Raw genomic sequence first — 17757 nt, forward strand, 5'->3', positions numbered from 1 at the left:
TTGTTTTAAAAATTACTGTTATCATACTCTCCTGACATCGCCTACATCCTTACTTGACATGTTATAAGAGAGATTAAGAAAATCAAAGCAATAAGATAATAAAAGATTCCAGCAACGCCAGTGCTTGACAACTAACACTCAGGACCTTTTCATGCTGTCAGGCTCTAAAGTACCCAAGACTAGGACTGAAGCCAGACTTAGTTGAGAAAAAACAGTCATTTAAGGACAAAGGAAAAAGCCTAAAACAAAAGGTAAGTACATTTAGTACCTACTTTTTCCTCAGACTCATGGTTTCTTTAGGCTGAACTCTGCACCTGCAGTTCCCATACATATTTCAAAGATCACAATCGCTGTCGCCAGAGGAAGCACATGAGGATTAAGAAGCCAGATGCCTCAGTGTCTTTCTTAAATGCAACTTCCATTTTAGATTACAATTTTAAAATAAACATGTTTTGAAGTTACTGTGTGCTGCCTATAAAAACAGAGTTTTATATTAAAGTGGCAAATTCTTACTTTTTTTTCTTTTAGAATAGGAAAACATTTGGCACACAATTTTGTTTTCAGGCTATTCCTCCACCCACACTCTAATTCTCACATCAGACATATCCCCTGCCATGCGCGAGCCTTACATGTTCTTGAAGATTTACTGCTGCTCTAGCAGTCTCATGCCTATTTCAAATCCAGGTCACAACTTTCCACAGTTACCCAGATTAACATTTGCAATTCTATCTATTTTAACACAAGAATCCCATAGCACTGAGATGAATACGAGGTGACTTTTTTGCTCAAAGATGACTGAATATTAAATATGAAATTTAACAGGTTTTAATCGTAACAGTTTGTAAACTGTGTAATATATATGTCTGCCCTAATTTAGTAAGATGGAATTCTCACATAACACTCAAACGGAGTACAAAAAAAAATGTTCTGGCATTTCACTAAATTAAAATCTTCAGTCCCCACAGCCAGAATGCACAAATTTAGATTTTATTAATACCTTAAATCAAACTCACTTTCATAAAAGACAATTTACAAGTCATCTTCTCCTGTGATAGCGAAGAACAGAACGGAGTCTTAAGCATATTTTTACAGATGACAGTCTAACTTTTTTTGTCTAATTCCTTGAAATCCAACAAACTTGTTCTCATGACTATAGTTTTAAGCCTTCAGTAACAGAGTGGCTGACAGCTCAACAGACAGAAGGTAAATTTACGAGAAGTTGTCTCTGTTTAGAAAATGCATGCCATTTTATCAGCTTCTCATTCAGCAATCCAAGTAACTCCAAATTTAATCCAGATCACTGTATTTCACAGCTTGCCCAAAGATATCTTATTGTGCAAAACCTTCACACTCACAAAACCATGCAGGTTATACACATGCTCAATAAGCCACCTTGATTTAACTGGTGCTCTATGTACTTTAATATTTTAAATTTCTAACACTGAATAACACTATCAGGCCTTCTGCATTGCAGGCACTTCTATAACAGATTACAAATCAGATGCACGATGAAATCATCATCATCAGGTTGACTCCCCCGTACTGCCAGTTACTCACCAGAAATCAGTGACAGTCACACCATGGGGCCAGGGGAAAAAAAAAAAAAAAAAAAAAAAGGCAAAAGGAATAGAAAAAAAGCTGAGAGATGGCATCCCCCAGCTAGCTTCAAGTGCAGTGGAAGCAGGAAAGCCCCTGGGTAGGGCGCAGAAGGCAGGCGGTGGAAAGGGGAGGCCTGAGGAGCTGCAGCAGGGCGGGCTGGCTCGCCCTGCCCAGCGCGGGTGGACCAGTCGGGGAGCCTGTGCAAAATAAAGAGGCGACTGAAAGAGCGGAGGAAGACTGACAGCGAAGGAATGCAAGTCAACAGGGAACAGAAAACTCACAGTACAGCACAGAAAAGGGAAGGACTTACTAGTATGAAATATCTGAGTGTAATCTGGTTTCCTTCAAGCAGACTGCCAGCATTTAGGATCAGCTGCCTCAGTTGTAACCCTGTGTGCAAGACTCACTTCCATCCAGGACACAAACACAAGCTACACTAACTGCAACTATTTGCTTTTTAATCCATATGAGAGGCCCAGCAATCCACATCAGAAGCCACTAATCTGTTTGAAGAATGAGTCAAAGCGGTAAAAAAGCAGAGACATGAAGATAACATTGGCAGTAAGTGTTACAAGAGGGGCCAGCACACACCTGCAATGAGATGCACGGCTGCGTGCGTACCTGCATCCAATTATTTACAAACATTTGCTGTTCTGCAAGTCTGTAAGTGACTGATGATTTCACAGTGTCAGAAAAATTTTCAAAAGCTGACCACAATTTCAACACAGCTATTGCACATTCTGGGCAATTTTTTTGTTTAAAAAAACAAAATCGAGTCCAGAAGAGGTTGTGGCAGTAATAAACGTAGAGTTTATTTATGGGTGACTATTGGGCTGAACTAAGATTTTATTTCTGGAAGAAGAGAAAGACAGGAGGAAGAATAGCAGACAAAAATGGAAAAGAAATAAAAAAGCACAACCCAACCCAAGGGCCCATCTTCTCGGATACGTGAGAAGTGACAGACGGAGGCCTGACAGCACGTTTCACCTGACACCGCCTGGTTATCAATGTACTCTCCACAAGTTACTCAGTTTTATTTTAATATTTCTTCAGTCAAAAGGCGATTTGACGTTTTTGACCTAAAAATAGCAGCTTTATAGATCCTCTAAAAATAAAAATATCTAACCAAAGATTAATACGGTGTACGATACAAGACGACTTTGCAGCAAGCACAGCATACGATTCCAAGAGAGAGACATTTCACCCTAATGATTTCTAGTCACCAAAATAAAAAATGAATTCACTGTTACAGTATTATTTTAGGACAGTTAAGCAAACAGCGCTCCTTAGCTTTTCCACAGTGTTGTTATTCACTAACTAGAACATGTGCATGTACAGTCCAGCTGGCTGAGAGCGGAATGAAGGAAACCAGGCTCTTCCTGGCGGGTAGCGACCTTCGCCTGTGACTCTGGACAAGCATCTCTTCTGATCTGAATCGCAATTTTGTCACATGATACACTGGACACTTCGTATTTCTGAATTAAAGAAGTACCATATTAATAAATGCCCAGACATACACGTACATCCATGAGCGGACATTTACTTTATTATTTCATTCCCTTTTGAAAATATTTATAAAAAACACAGTCTCTAAGAATAGCTTAAGAAAGGCAAGAATAAAAACATAGTCAACTAAATACTTTCAAATATTTAAATACACAACTAAATGTTGCATTCTTCTCTAGGAAGTTACTTATCTTGCAATGACCACTAACAGCTCTAACTCCAAACAGCAGATACTGATTGTTTCAATACCCAAAAAGCACTGATTTCTTAAAGGCTGGACTTAACACAAAAGTCCATTTCCCACTTTACATTTTGAGCCCCATTCAGTAAGCCATAATTATTAAATAGTTCCATGTTGTTATTCTCTTCCAGATACTGGGATATAGCTCATTAAATTGGGGTTGAACAGTCTAGAACAGGGGTGCCAAACTACTCCTACATTTATACAGTCCTAAAATTACGTTCGGCCCTTTGAAGGCAACTGCGAGACTCATGTGGCCCCAGGTGAAAATGAGTTTGACACCCCTGGTCTATAGTATGGGAGGAAAAGTACCACTGCCCTTCTATTAAGGACCAAAACATCAATAATTCAAGCTGATTGGGAAACACAATGATAAATTTTTAAGAATGTGGTGGGGATAGTAACAAACATCGCAGAAAGAAAAAAAAAATTACAAGAATCATTCAAAGCATCAGCAGTGATCCAGGATGCGGCAGGGGGGTACGCTCCTGCTCCAAACACGTACTGGAGTACTTTGTGCCATTGACTGTGCTGCTCCACTTAAAAAGGTTTGTCAACCCGATTATGAGGGGATTCTGATCTTAAAGCTATTTGTAGGTTCCCCCTCCAGACATAAGCATCCAGTGAAACTGATGTCAGCGAGCAGATCTGAGAACATACCGACTTCAAAAAGAACAACTTAACATGTAAAAATTAAAAATGCAAAACACAATTATCCTCCATTTCCTACACATTCATAAAACAGGGACTCCGGACACGCCATTACCTGAAACGGGCCCACAAGCTTCCCATGGTCCTCACACCGCTCACCTGCAGCCCTGGGCAGGGAGCGGGGTCACAGCCTCCCCCAACCTGACACACACACGTGTGCCCTTCCTGAGAAGGGAGATAAGTAAATCAGTGCTTCCCATGGAGCACAGGATGAACCTTTCTGCTCATAAGTGCTCTTACGGTTTCCATAGTGAATGTCATTTACATGAAGGCATTATAAAGGTTCCCACATCAAAATGCATCTCTGGTATAATTACATTCTTTCAAGTTACTTTTCCTCCCACTTGCCATAGTTCTTAGGTGAAAGGAAAATATTGACAAAAACAGGACATGAGGGGGACATAAGATAACCACAGACTGCAAAACAAGAAACCATCAGGCTATTTACAACTTTTTTAAAAAAACTTTAACTCTTCATTGCTACTGTGCAGCCTGAGATCAACGACACAAGGTAAAATACTCTGTAACTTACAGCCTAAGGGTTCTTCCATGTTTAAGAGGAAGGACCATGTAAAGAAATACAACATTTTTTTCAACCCATCTGTTCTTTGAAATGCCTTCATTAAAATGGAGATTTTGACTTTTTGACTACGCATAACAGAAAAAGGACAAACCTGGTTTCTGAGAATCTTCATCTGCAGACAGCACACACAGCGCTCCCCTCTTTCCCCTCACAATGATCGCACTTTTGTATCCCAGGCAACTTTTGAGGAGGAAGGGCAGCTGGGACTACCCCCAGTTCACGATAATTAGTTAAATTAGTCCTAATTACACCTTTATTTTAATATGAAGCAACTGAAAGAATATAGCCACAAATCTGGACGGGCAGCACAGAAGGACTCCTACTGTCCCCAACTGGAGCGGCCACCGTGACAGCCCAGCACGGCCTGCAGGAGGACGATGGTCACCAGAGAGCTCCAAATTACAAGCCTACAGCAAAAAAGGTGCACTCTCTATATACATACATACACTTTGGGTGGGGATGGAAACATCTTGCACGCATCGGCATCCACAGTTTTTCACTAACACTGCACTAAGAACACAACTTGTTCAATGGTCAGAAACACTGCAGCGAATTCTAGAGCACAATACCAGGAGCTACCTCTTCATATTATTTGTGAGCCATAATAAAATTCCAAAAAGCTGCTGGTTTAGCAGCAGCTGATATTTCCTATATGTACAAGACCTGTACAGTTGTCCTTTTAGGTAAATCATAGTTGTAATTAAGTGACTGAGGAGATATTAATTGTGCATCTCAACTGTGCAGAAGACATAAACACAGTTGTACAAACTGCTTGACCACTGCACTGAAACACCAACACATTTTCCCACTGTCCCGTGTATTTTTCATAAATCCTTACCGATTATTCTTAAAATTTGCTAATGCTGCACCTTTATTTGGTCTATTAGTTCTTACGTATCTAATACAAACAAATAATTTACTGGCTAGCTTCCAGCAGACCTACTATAAAATTTTCATTTATTTGACCTTCCTTCAGTTCAAATATGGGACTTCAGTAATTTTTTTAATATATAAAACTATATTGAATGAAAATAACTGGTTTAAATGTTTCATCTAATTGTTTAATATATCGAGGGATCTTCTGTGAAAATATACAAGAAATAAGAAATGTATTGCTTATAGAAACTGAAAAACCTATCACATGCAAAGATCAGTCAAAGCTGGATAAAAAATTAAGCTAAATATAATTAAATTAAAATAAACCAAACTTTTAAATTGGTTGCTAGATAGGTAATTAGATGCTGATTTTACTGTAAGTATTATCTTTAAAAAAAGAAAACAACAACTAAGGGATTATGTTCAGAAGCAGGCTGAACATAGTGCTTTCTAATCATGCCACTCTCCAAACACTGCTGTAAATATCACTATAATCAGAAACAATATCATTATAGTGAGGATGTAGTAAAGATTATGAATTCCGTATAGGTGACAGAAGTATAAGGAAAAGTTTCCCTCACAGGTATACTTCGAAGCTTATTCTGGTGTTAAGTGCTCTGTTCGGCAGATTTTTTCAGTCGTGAGCCAAGAACTGCCGATTACTTGCATCCCATTTGACAAACACAAAAGCTTTATTAGTCATAACAGCACTGCTGTTACAAACAGACAGAGAGATACAAATAATAATAAAAAAAAGACAAGGAAAAAGGAAGACAGACATCCCTTCTTCAGGGTTAGTTGTCTGTGGGCAGTTGAGTACAACTTAGTGTAGCTTCATTTTTAAGGCAAACTACAAGTAAAACGACTACAGTGTGTATTTCTGCTTTGATTTATTGTCTTGCAAATAGAAGAACTGTAATTTAAAGAAGCCATTCATTACTGGATTTGGGCAAAAAAGAAAGAGTTAATCTTACAGTTATATATACATATTCCAAAAATGCTTCGGAACACAAAAGGCTAACAGTTTTATTTCTGCATGTATTTTCCTCTTTCTAATACAGAAATTGTCTTCTAAAACATTAGAAAACTTTCAAAATTATATGCGTAAATCAAATCCACTGTAACATATTTTTTAAAAGAAATTACAAATAATTGTAATAATAAAAGCATCAATAAAAATGCTTTACCTCCTATTGAATTTGTTTGTATTATTTTTATTCTAAGTACTAGCTGCTTCTTAGTTAGGGCGAACAAGCCAAGCACTGCCCTCAACAATTCAGCCACAGTTCACGCTCTTAAATCAGCTGGAGCTCCACATTCATTGGGGGTAACATTCATCCCTTTGTGTTTTCTTTTTACTTACAGACAAAAGATACAATTGTTTTCCACAGTTCAAAATGAATGAAATGTGAAGCCAATCTAAGAACCTACAGGAGTTTTTCTAAAATAGAAAATGTTATTCTTTGGGTCATAATTCTTGTTCTGAACACAAGACTAAAGACAAAGTTCTAGAATATTGCTCTGCTTGTGTAAATACAAGAGGTATGAGTTACTGATGAGAGACAAAGTCATACACTGCTATAATGAGTAGAAAAATAATGACTTCTTGAATATTCATTGCTTAATGCAGTTTTGAGGCCCCAGTTATTTTCCAGTAATCAACCAGAAAACATTCAAACTTGTGTGCAACATTACCTTCTATCAGCGCATTTTCAGAAGTAGAATATTTTAGGTCAAATGAGACAGGTGCATCTTTCCTCTGGTTTCTGGTAATCAATAACAATTTAAAACAGATGGGTATAGGATCTTTTTACATAAAGTCTTATACACAGAATTAATCCGAAACATCCAGGAAATGTGTCTTACAAATTTAACTACTATTATCTGTGCATGTGTACAATACATGGAACATGCACCAGAAAGTTCTTCTACAATAAGAATCCCCGTCTACTTATCTTAATTCGAATGACCTAATTATCATTTTGTTACTGTAAATCAGGGAAAAAAGGTATCTTGTTCATTTAAACAGTCATTATTGCAGTGTTTGTTGAATTCTACACATCGAGATAGCATCTTAAAATGTGTGGCTATTTCACCACTGTTGTCCTACTCAATGCAGTCACTCATAAATGACTATATAACCTAATGCATTTTATTCAGTCAGTCCCCATAACTGGTTTTTATTGATAAAACATATTTAGTTTTACTAAATGTGACTGGTACCTTTCTTCTGCCAAGTGAGTATTAATGTCTCACTTTTCTGTTTTCTAAGAAACAGATGAAAAATTTTAAGAATCAAGGAACAGCTTGAATGTCACCTACATGAAAACCGTACTAGTATGACATTATTGTTGCTTTTGTTGCTTGTAGTCATTTTAAAAAGTATCTAAGTTATCTATACACCATAAAAACCTGGTGCTTATGAAACAGAAAAGGCGTGTCATGCTACGGCTAATACAAAGTAACATGGTTTATTCAAGTTGGCTTTTCCAATGTAGCAAGTAAACCACCATTGTTCTATCTTCAAAATACGAGGGTGCTGAGAAAATATCTCTTAATCCCAGCTGTATTATCCTCACAACAGATTTTGTTACATACGTATCTTGATTTTCATACTGTACGGCAATCTCCACTGAATGGAATTTCCGAAATATCCTTACCTCACTGGGAAAGAAAAAGACACACCGTGTAAAGGAAGATTATGTCCATTGCCTCCCCATAATTCCTCAACAAGATTAAATTAAGAAACCTTTCTTTCTTCATCATGACTAATACATCGGTATTTTCCCATGCAAAAAGGATGATGTAACTTTTCAACTCCTAGCACCTACCAAATCTCTACGAAAGAGATCATTTATATATTTTCTGTAAATCTTACCATTATAATCCTATTGGAGTGTAATTGCTGTGGCTAATATTCTTACCCTGTTATGAAAATGCTCAACATAAACGTGGCACTGAGTTGTTAAGATAATACATGATCATGCTGTGAGAGGGTAATACCTATACAATAGCCCTTGCCAATACCATAAATCTCTTTATTAGACAACAACCTATTACAGGAGATCTACTTAACTGTTTCCCTACTTAGCGGGCCATTTGGTGTTACAATAACAAGCTGACTTTTCACATTAGCAAGGATTAGCCAGTATAAATAATAAATCGACACCGAGCTGCTGCTCTTTCAGATATGGTAAATCTTTCCTGGTGTTTAAAAAAAAGAATCCAAACTAAAACCCAAAGATCACGTTAGGCTGAACAGATGCTAAGTTTAAAGTTCTGTTACTTTAAACTAACAAACAAACAAAAAACTCTCAAACCCATTCATGTGGCACATTTATTCCAGGAGAACACGTTAAGAAGAGCTGTTTCTGGTTTATGGAATGTGCATGCATACTGCTTTATTTCCTAACAGCATCACAGCAAATCATCTTTAAATTTACCGAAATATTTTAAAGTAAAATGATTGCCATCATTTTTCCAGAGATAAATAGTGCAAGATTCATCTAAGTACCATCTATTATGCTTCTTGCTCAGCAAGCAAAACTATATTATAAAGGAAATATTTTCTTCTTTGAAGCCTTAAGGATCATACACTTTCACCATCCAGATAACTATAATACACTAGACAATATCTTTCATTGTGCTAAGTTAAGGAAAATCACTATATAAAATAGGTATTTCTGATTCTTCAAGCTAGTTTGTAAGTTACAATTTACAAATAAACTTAGGCTGTGGTATTACTTGCTCTTTGTTGTCAATATTTTTCTAAAGCTTAAGACAGCGATCCTCACCACTGTTCACCCGCTTTAGTCCGACTGTCTGAATTCATAAGTTACATTTGGATGAAACTCATTCACCTTTTTATATTTTGTAAGAGAAAAAAAGCAAAATTAAAGAGTAAATCTATGATTCATAACACTGCTTGCATAAATAGAAAACACTTACCTATTGCTTTTTGGCTGGCACACTACACTGCATGGCATGGACCGAAGACCTGAAAACACTGTGCTGTCTCTCTCATGCTGACGTGACATTTTTAGAATCAGGGAAGACAGTTTACGCAACAAAAATCTGCTTCCCATTACACTAAGTACCAAAACTGTCCTCTTGCACCTCAACGTGAAAGAACTGTTTTCCTCAGTTCCTTTTTAAACTGTCAGTAATAAGGCACTTCTTTTAAATATGAGCTGTTTCTAAAGTCAGCTTTTGCTTGCTGGTGTTTTAAATCTTCTGCCCATTGTTATTTACTGCTACTGACGGAAAGCCTTTTTACAAGCTATCTTGCAGACCCTCTCTGCTCTGCCTAACAGAGAAGACACTGTGAAATGAAATTGTACTTACTAGAAACAATTCAGCCCTGAATGCCTTGATTACTCTGATTATCTCATATACAAGCTCCCTCTGCAGGTAATAAGAAGAATAAGCAAAAATATGTGAAAAATGTGGGTAACAGCCTGCATATGAACCCGAATAATCAGTCATCATTTTAAGAAACTCCCCCAGAAATCCTTCTCCAGTGTTATCTGATATAAGCCATTAACACAGAAAACATGCCTTTTTTTCCCAGCTGTGTCTCGTCTGCTCAGACAAGTTAAACATTCAGCTTTGGTCTTTCCTATGAAAAAGAAATCTGTGTATTTTGACAAAGTCATCTAAACACTTTCAGGGTACAGGGAGGAAAAACAGGGAAAAAAAAATTGCTCTGCTTACCCAGAGCCAAACAAATGAAAGACCACCCCAAACAAGAAAACAAATTCATCCTATCTGATGCATCTCCTTCACCCAAAACCAAACAAACAAACAGCAGCATCCCTCATTCTATTTACTGCTGGGAGATAAAACCCAATGCCACTTTCAGATACAATTACACACACACTCCACTGAAGTTTAAAAAGCAATTGAACTGAACAGCAAGTTATCTTGAAAATTAGGAAAGTCTCTATCAATTTATATCAAGATATGAAGTAAGAATGTAGTTTTCATCCAACTGGAGGTAAACTGCTTTTCTTCCAAAAGACATTATGCTTACCTTAGAATGTCTTAAGTTTGTTCGCTGTAATAGCACGAGCTTTCTAGATAAAAACCCCTTGAACGCAAAATGGGAAAAAGCTTAAATGAATGAAGCTATAAATATTAAGCAGATCAAAATTAAGCCTTCATCCTATCTAACCTTTAGCACATACTCAAACTGGGAAGCTATCAGGCAACATTAATTTCTCTTTTAACACAGAAAGAACGAAAGTACGCCTGTGGTTTTGTTTCTCTTGCAGAATGAAATCCCAGTTTCTTTACTTCTGCAAGTAGTGCCTTCTGACTCGTGAAGAATATTCATAAAATACATGTATATGCACAGAGCATAAAGTCACATGTGCCTTGCATGACTTCAGTTTTCACTGGAAAACTAAACTCCAAGGCATAACCTTTCAAGATTTCAATGTCAGCTTTAAAAAAAAAAATAAATAAATAAAAAGGTGGAAATTTACTCATGATATTATAGTACAGCTGCACTCATTACACAGGACAAATGTACACATTTGCGGTGTCCACTTCAAGATGAAGAAATTGCTGCATGCAGAGCTCTTTTTTGCTGCTGGAATATCTTTAACAGTTGGATTCACAAACAGTTATTATCAGATACTATTATACAACTCCTCAAATGAGGGAAAGAATGAGGAAGAACACAAGGAAAAAAATTTACAGCGCTAACATTTTGGAGAGATGATGCTGTGCTCGAGCACGGGTTTAGATTATTGCCTGGAGGGCAAAAGGATTTCTTCTCACTTTCAAATTATGTCAGCCTGCATTCCCCTCCCTCTCTAAAACAACTCCCAGCCTCAGCCCATTTTCCTGGCACAGCAGCTCAGCCAGGAATAAACCTCAACTGCAGAGGCACCTTCTCTCCTTTAAGCACTTTATACTGATTTACACAAGAATCAGCCTCACCGATTGACAGCCTGCATTTAAGAAATATCTATTAGGCTGAAGTAAATCAAAGCTGCAGGAGACATGTCCTTCAATATTTACATGACAAATTCATCAATGAAATAGTTACGAATTTGTCTTCTGGAGAACACTGACTTTGTTCAAACCGAAGATGCAATCGTTATTCATTCTGGGAAAGAAAAGCTTTCCAAACCGGTCACCTCATGTAGAAAAAGTCTAAATTAAGCTTAGAAGAATGAATAAAAGGATGCCTGGATCAGACGAAAATAATTCTGCCTACCATCAACATGGGCATCGGGAATTTGCCAGAGAAACGCAGAGTCAATAGAAGAACTTATTCTCGGCAATCTTTTCGTAAAATGTCACTTTATTTAGAAGTAACGCTGCCTATTGTGAGAGAATTGCTTCTGAACATGGTTCACTCCGGCGTAGACTGCTATGCCATAAAAAGCAACGGATATGATACTATAAAAGAATATATAGAAAGGTGATCTGAAGTCTCCTTCTAGCATATGATCTCTCTCCACCACTGCAGCACTAATTTCAGAGTAAGGTTCTCTTTCTGTTTACACCAGAGCAAAGCAAGTATGATAGCCAGAAAAAACACTGGTCATCCCCTCCCCAGCTGCCAGGAACAATTTTTAACAATAATCAGTATTAGATTATTCTGTCATCTAGATTCAGAGCAATAATCAGTTTGGGGTGTTGACTGATAGGAAAATACCAACAGAGGGCACAAAGGAAAGCAGCAGCCTGCCCTAAATGAGAGATTCGGGCAGAAGCAAGTAAATAAGCAGAAGTAGCCTAATTTTTAAAGCACAATTCTCCAGTGGCAAATTGGTTTGCTGCTACTTTGCTGATATTATCTATTTTTTCCAACAGTTACAGATACAAATCTAACTGTGCACTGAGACACACCTCACTAGCAGCAGTGCACAGAGTGCTTAGCTGCTGCCTACACTGTTCCCACCACAAACAGCCCTAGAAATATGAAAGCTCCCTTATTTACCAACCTTCTTTACCGTAAGAGGTATGAACACTCCCAACACCTAATCTACGCATCAAGGCATCCCTCATTTAAGAATTAACATAGTAAACACACATATTTTTACAGTATCAGAATTCAGGATCTTAAATAGCAGACTTCATTCCTGTCATTTCATTCCAGCTTTTGTAGCTCATTGTGGCCAAGTAACACATCATTAAAATATAAACAGAGCATAAAAAAACCCTCATATACATTGATGAGTGTCAAGTCAATCTGCATAAAATTTAAAAAACTGTTCCACTTTTCTGCCATATATTGCTGCTTGGGCAAAAGGAAGTATCTTTCGTGGGTGGCAAACACATTGTAAAACACGGTTAGAACGAAGACAGTAATTTCAGAGGTATTTAGCACACCAAGGGACACAACAGGCAGACCTAGACTCTATCGTATTTATATGAGGAAATGATGTAAGATAAATCTCATATGACAAAAATCTGCATTACGTTAAAAGGAAAATATTCTTAATACTGCAACTATGCAAGAAACCTAAGTAGCTTCTTATTAGCTCTAACTAGATTTCCTCTGAAGCTGGCTACTTTCACTACTGAAATACAGACATTGATATTTCAATCTTTTTGTGTAAATATTAGTGTTTATAATCTTAATCTCCTAAGAGATTAAGATTAGAGAAAAATAATAATAGTAATAACCACATAACCAAGACAGGCCCTGTTTTTCCCAGCCCATGATCACTTGTCAAGCCATGATTAATGCTGTGCTCTGTAGAGGGAGACATTACATCTAGGCTACAACAGACCTAAATTTTACCCTAAGGCAGAAGTCTGATTTAAACATCTCTATTCAAAGTGACATTTGTCCTCTCTTTTCAACCAGTTTCCTCTGAAATTCCAGTAAACTGACTTTGTGACCTACAAATGGTCCATTGATTCTAACTTGTCGTGTTGCCTGTCCTTGTAGCAAAGTTAGTTTTGGTGACTGAATGAAGCAAGATGTTACGCATTCAAGAAAAATACAGGAGCAGAGTCCATTAGGTGCTCTATTAAATGCTCAGTTGGATAACAGTGACTAGAATTTACGGCTATAAGGATTCCAGCTTACACAGAAGAGCTAAAGATAAATACTGAGGTCAACATTAAAAATCAGAAAGCGTTTTTATATTCAGAAGTAACAATGGCCTTCATATTCTGAGGTGATGAGCAAAGATTTCATTTTTTTTGTATTACAGACAAGAACATGGGCATCGTCAGGGCCACCCTGAAAAGTAATTACATTTTATCTCTTGCCTTTCACTCTGAAATGTCTGCTAAGGTATTTACATTTGTCTGTTACAAGAACAACAAGCTAGACGGGAGAAAAAAAAAAGTTGTGATTACTTATCTCAAGTAAATACTATTTCTCCAGTGAATGGTATTATTCCATCTATTTTATAAAGTTATTGTTAGATCCTCCAATTTATCTGTAACTGCTATTGTAGTAATAAAAATAAGACATGCTTATACTTTATAAAGAAATAGCCAAATAGCAGAGTGGGACATATAGAACAGTCAATATCCTTCTTACTGAAGATGAAAAATGGCAACATTTGATAACATTAAGAAATTTAGACAGTGCTCGCAAGTTCCTACTAGCCAGAGTAATTTTATTTCTGGTACTTTTCAGAGTGAATTGATTGTTTTTTTCCTCCTCTCAGCTGATCTGATAATTGCACAAATTTATACAAGTGTGATGGGATTTTACTCAGCAAACACCACATAAAACATTCCCCAAACATGAAGCACCTCACTCATAAAACCAATTTTTTGTTGCAATTAAGCGAGCTGTATGTAAGCTCGCTTTGTGGCAGGATAACAATCAATAGTATTTTGTTGGAGACTGCACTCTACCTGCAGGTGTTAAGCACTGTGCTTGCTTCAGTCAGGCTGCAACGTTTTCTATTATGATGCCTTTCCAAATAATTTGGGTATATAGCAGGATAGTGCAAGTTCAATCATTACCTTATGAAAAACAAAATTAATGATATCATGATATATGTAGACAACATATTCGTCTAAAACCCATAAAATACTCTAATGTCATGACCCATAACCTGCAGACGGTACGATTCCGAATTTGAAGGCCTTTTTTTTTATCCTAAGGAATCAATTTCTGGTTCACTATCGGTTTGTATTGAGAGAATGCTGCAAGACCTCGCCATTCATTAAGTGTATTTCTATAACTAAATCGCTTATAGTAAACGACACAATCTTCACAGCCTATGCTGTACAAACATGTTGTACATTACAGGCTGAAAAAAACAGGAGCTACAAGAAAATTTTCTACTGAAACGTGCTTTGAGACTGTCATCTTTCAGCTTTTAAATGAAGAATGTTTAAAAGAGTCGTATTTGTTGAAGACTGGAAGTATTTTCTAAACCAGGTATGTATTCACATTAAGTCACAAGTTACCAATATTCCAACATAGCCACCTACTACTTTTATTTCAAGAACTGTTGGAAACAAAATGCAGCTATGTTTGAAAACTATTTAAATATTAAACAGGATTGTTAAGAGTATTGAGAATAGCCTTAAAATAGCTTTTTGTCTTTCCAGTTTTCTTGACATCCAATTACAACTGCAACGGTTTAAATCTTTTACTTGTTTAAAACTGAAGGTTTTTAAAAAAATAACAGACAGCTTTTCAGTTTAAAAGCTGCACATAAATACTTTAAAAGGTGAATTTCTTGCAATTTCAGATCACTTTTGTACATCACAAACATCAATCCTAAAAAATGCTTCGAAAGAGCCTGTTTAACATGACATCTCCAAGTAACTATAAAATTCACTAACCTGTACTCTTGCTTTATAAATGACTGCTTGTCTACCTATGCATGAAAATTATTTCAGTTATGCACCAGACGTAGTGTGAAGTCTTCTCCCATAGTTCACCAGGTAAAATCGTTAATCATTACTTCCAGTTCTTGTGTTATCAGTTATACACAGATATTGCTCACTGGAAATGCAAAGGAGACATGGAAGCATTTTTTGATATAAAGTATCTCAAGGTGGTTTGTGGTAGGTTTTTCTTCAGCAAGAGCCGTACTAGAAGTTACAAGTATTTTATTCTGTGTATGTCAACATCTTAGGTGGACACAGGATGAGCAAGGGTTTGGGAATACATAACCTTTTTAGACCGAATTTTGGTAAAAATTTATGTTTCTACCTTCCCTAAACGTTTAAAAAAATTATATTGGATGGATGCTATTATTGGTACAAATTTACGACACACTATATAGAAAAGTATCCAAATATAACTTCGATAAATATTTTGCCTAACTAGATACACCTCTTTCCAACATCCTTAATTGAAAATTATCAACCTTTCTAAAAAGCTGTCATTCATGACTGCAGTATTTTTTCTTCATTGTAACTATTTACATTTTTAAAATATATATTGATCAAAGTGTCATGTCTACATATCACATTTGCAGAAATAAAAATAATCGTATTATTACATATTATTAACCATACAGACTATGAACTCCTAGGGCTACACTACCTTCCCTATTTAAATTTTAATAAGGTGCTTCCTTACTAGAGACTAGAATTCCTGAGTAACCCCCTTTCCTGACTTTATGTGTTAAAAGCAATAAGAGATAAATAAAACATTGAGAAAGCTTCTGATGTGATCAAATAAGAACAAACTAAGCAAACTTCGCTGTGTTGGGTTTTTTTTAAAGCTCTCCTCTTGCTCATTTTAAGACGGGAAACACCCAGAAGCCTGGTGTTAATGTCTCTGCTGATTGTGAAAATTGCAGCAATAAAAACTCCAACTGCTTGTCTTAAATTAAGACTTGCAAGACTACATGTGAGATCTGTATCTTTACATTAGTTTTTATAACATTTGGAAGTTTGGTTGCCTGCTTTGATGTTGGTCTATTAATGAGCAGGGCAGCCAAAAGCCAGAAAAAAAAAAAATGTTTACTGGAAATTCTCAAGTCAAAACCTGAAGTAATTGGTTTGTTCTACCCCACATGATTCAATATCCCGATTCCTCCAACAACCAGTTCCCTGAGCTCTATGAACGTCTACGCTTTTTCCCTGTTGCCAACACATAGTAACCCACAGTGATTGAAAATGGCAGCTGAAGTGCTGCTGCAGCACATTAATTTTTCTCTAAGTGATCCAATTTTGTCACCTGAATGTTGAAAATCGTCTTTCCACTACCTTTTTTTTTTTTTTTATCTGCAGAGATTTGTTGAATTTGGGATTGCCATCATGTAAACCAAAGTGCAACATTTTCAAGACAATTCTTAGATTATCCCTAGTAGCTGAAAGGATAAAGCGCTTTCTTTATAGCACTCTACATTCAAAGCAGACTAGTTAACAGCAACTTAAGTGTGATGACGGCAATTACATCAATATGTTCCTTTTATACCCCCAAAAGGTACTACCTTCAGACAGCCGAAGACATTACGTAAATAAGCTGCTGAAAATTACCTGAGAGTAATGACACGCAATTTTAGGACCACTAAAGACATATATTTACAAAACACCCAAATGGTTGTGTCCATTTAAGAATAACACAAGTCTATATCAATTATTTAATTAACTGCAGGTCGTTGGGTTGTTTTTTGCCAAGACATACCATATATACTCGGTTCCTTTATTAAATGAAAGGAGATTGAAGCACGAGTGAAGATATCCTACTCTAAAGGCACATCACTGTCATGGCTTAAAAAGCGAAACTTCCCCCCCTCTCCATTAAATGGAGAACCAAGGGAAGGAGGAAAAAAAAAAAAAATCACAATCCACACACATACAGAGTAAATGTTGGATATCAAGTACTCACACCAACTTTTTAAAAATACAAACCGCATGCTTTAATATCAGTGTCATTCAAGTAAAGGTTTGGAAGGAAAGAATAGACAAGGAAGGCACAGGAAGTTCTTATTTTGCCAGAGATATATACCAGAATACAGTCCCCAAGAAACATCTGGTCCCTGGAAAAAGTCCCAACTTACTGACAGATAACTGGATTTTGCTTGGCTTTTGGGTTGCTTCATTATGAATATTGATTTGCAAATATCATAAAAGGGTAGGCTGGGCCACATACCCCTTCAGACTCAATAAAATGGTAACAAAAGAATAAAATAAAAATAGAAATATGTAATCATGTAAATAACTACAATGCAATAGATGTTCTACATTGCCACCAAAACAGTACTCCTACCATACTTGGTTTCCAATTATTTATTACAGGGTAATACTAACCACAAATCATGTTATCTTTGTAAACACAGTAGCACTG

The 17757-nt window shown here is 36.6% G+C and overlaps 1 protein-coding gene across 18 annotated transcripts in view; it reads right to left on the reverse strand.

Annotated features, from left to right (window-relative positions):
- ADGRL2 (adhesion G protein-coupled receptor L2) overlaps positions 1-17757 on the reverse strand; it is a 386421-nt gene that overhangs the window by 136843 nt on the left and 231821 nt on the right. The window contains exon 1 of one of the 18 annotated variants that reach the window (XM_071810504.1): positions 9465-9592. The exons of the other annotated variants lie outside the window; for them this stretch is intronic. The gene's annotated coding sequence lies outside the window, so the exon portion shown is untranslated. Of the gene's footprint in view, positions 1-9464; positions 9593-17757 lie in introns of those variants that run through there. 18 annotated transcript variants of the gene reach the window in all.

Source organism: Patagioenas fasciata, chromosome 6, assembly GCF_037038585.1.
Source record: "Patagioenas fasciata isolate bPatFas1 chromosome 6, bPatFas1.hap1, whole genome shotgun sequence".
NCBI lineage: Eukaryota > Metazoa > Chordata > Aves > Columbiformes > Columbidae > Patagioenas > Patagioenas fasciata.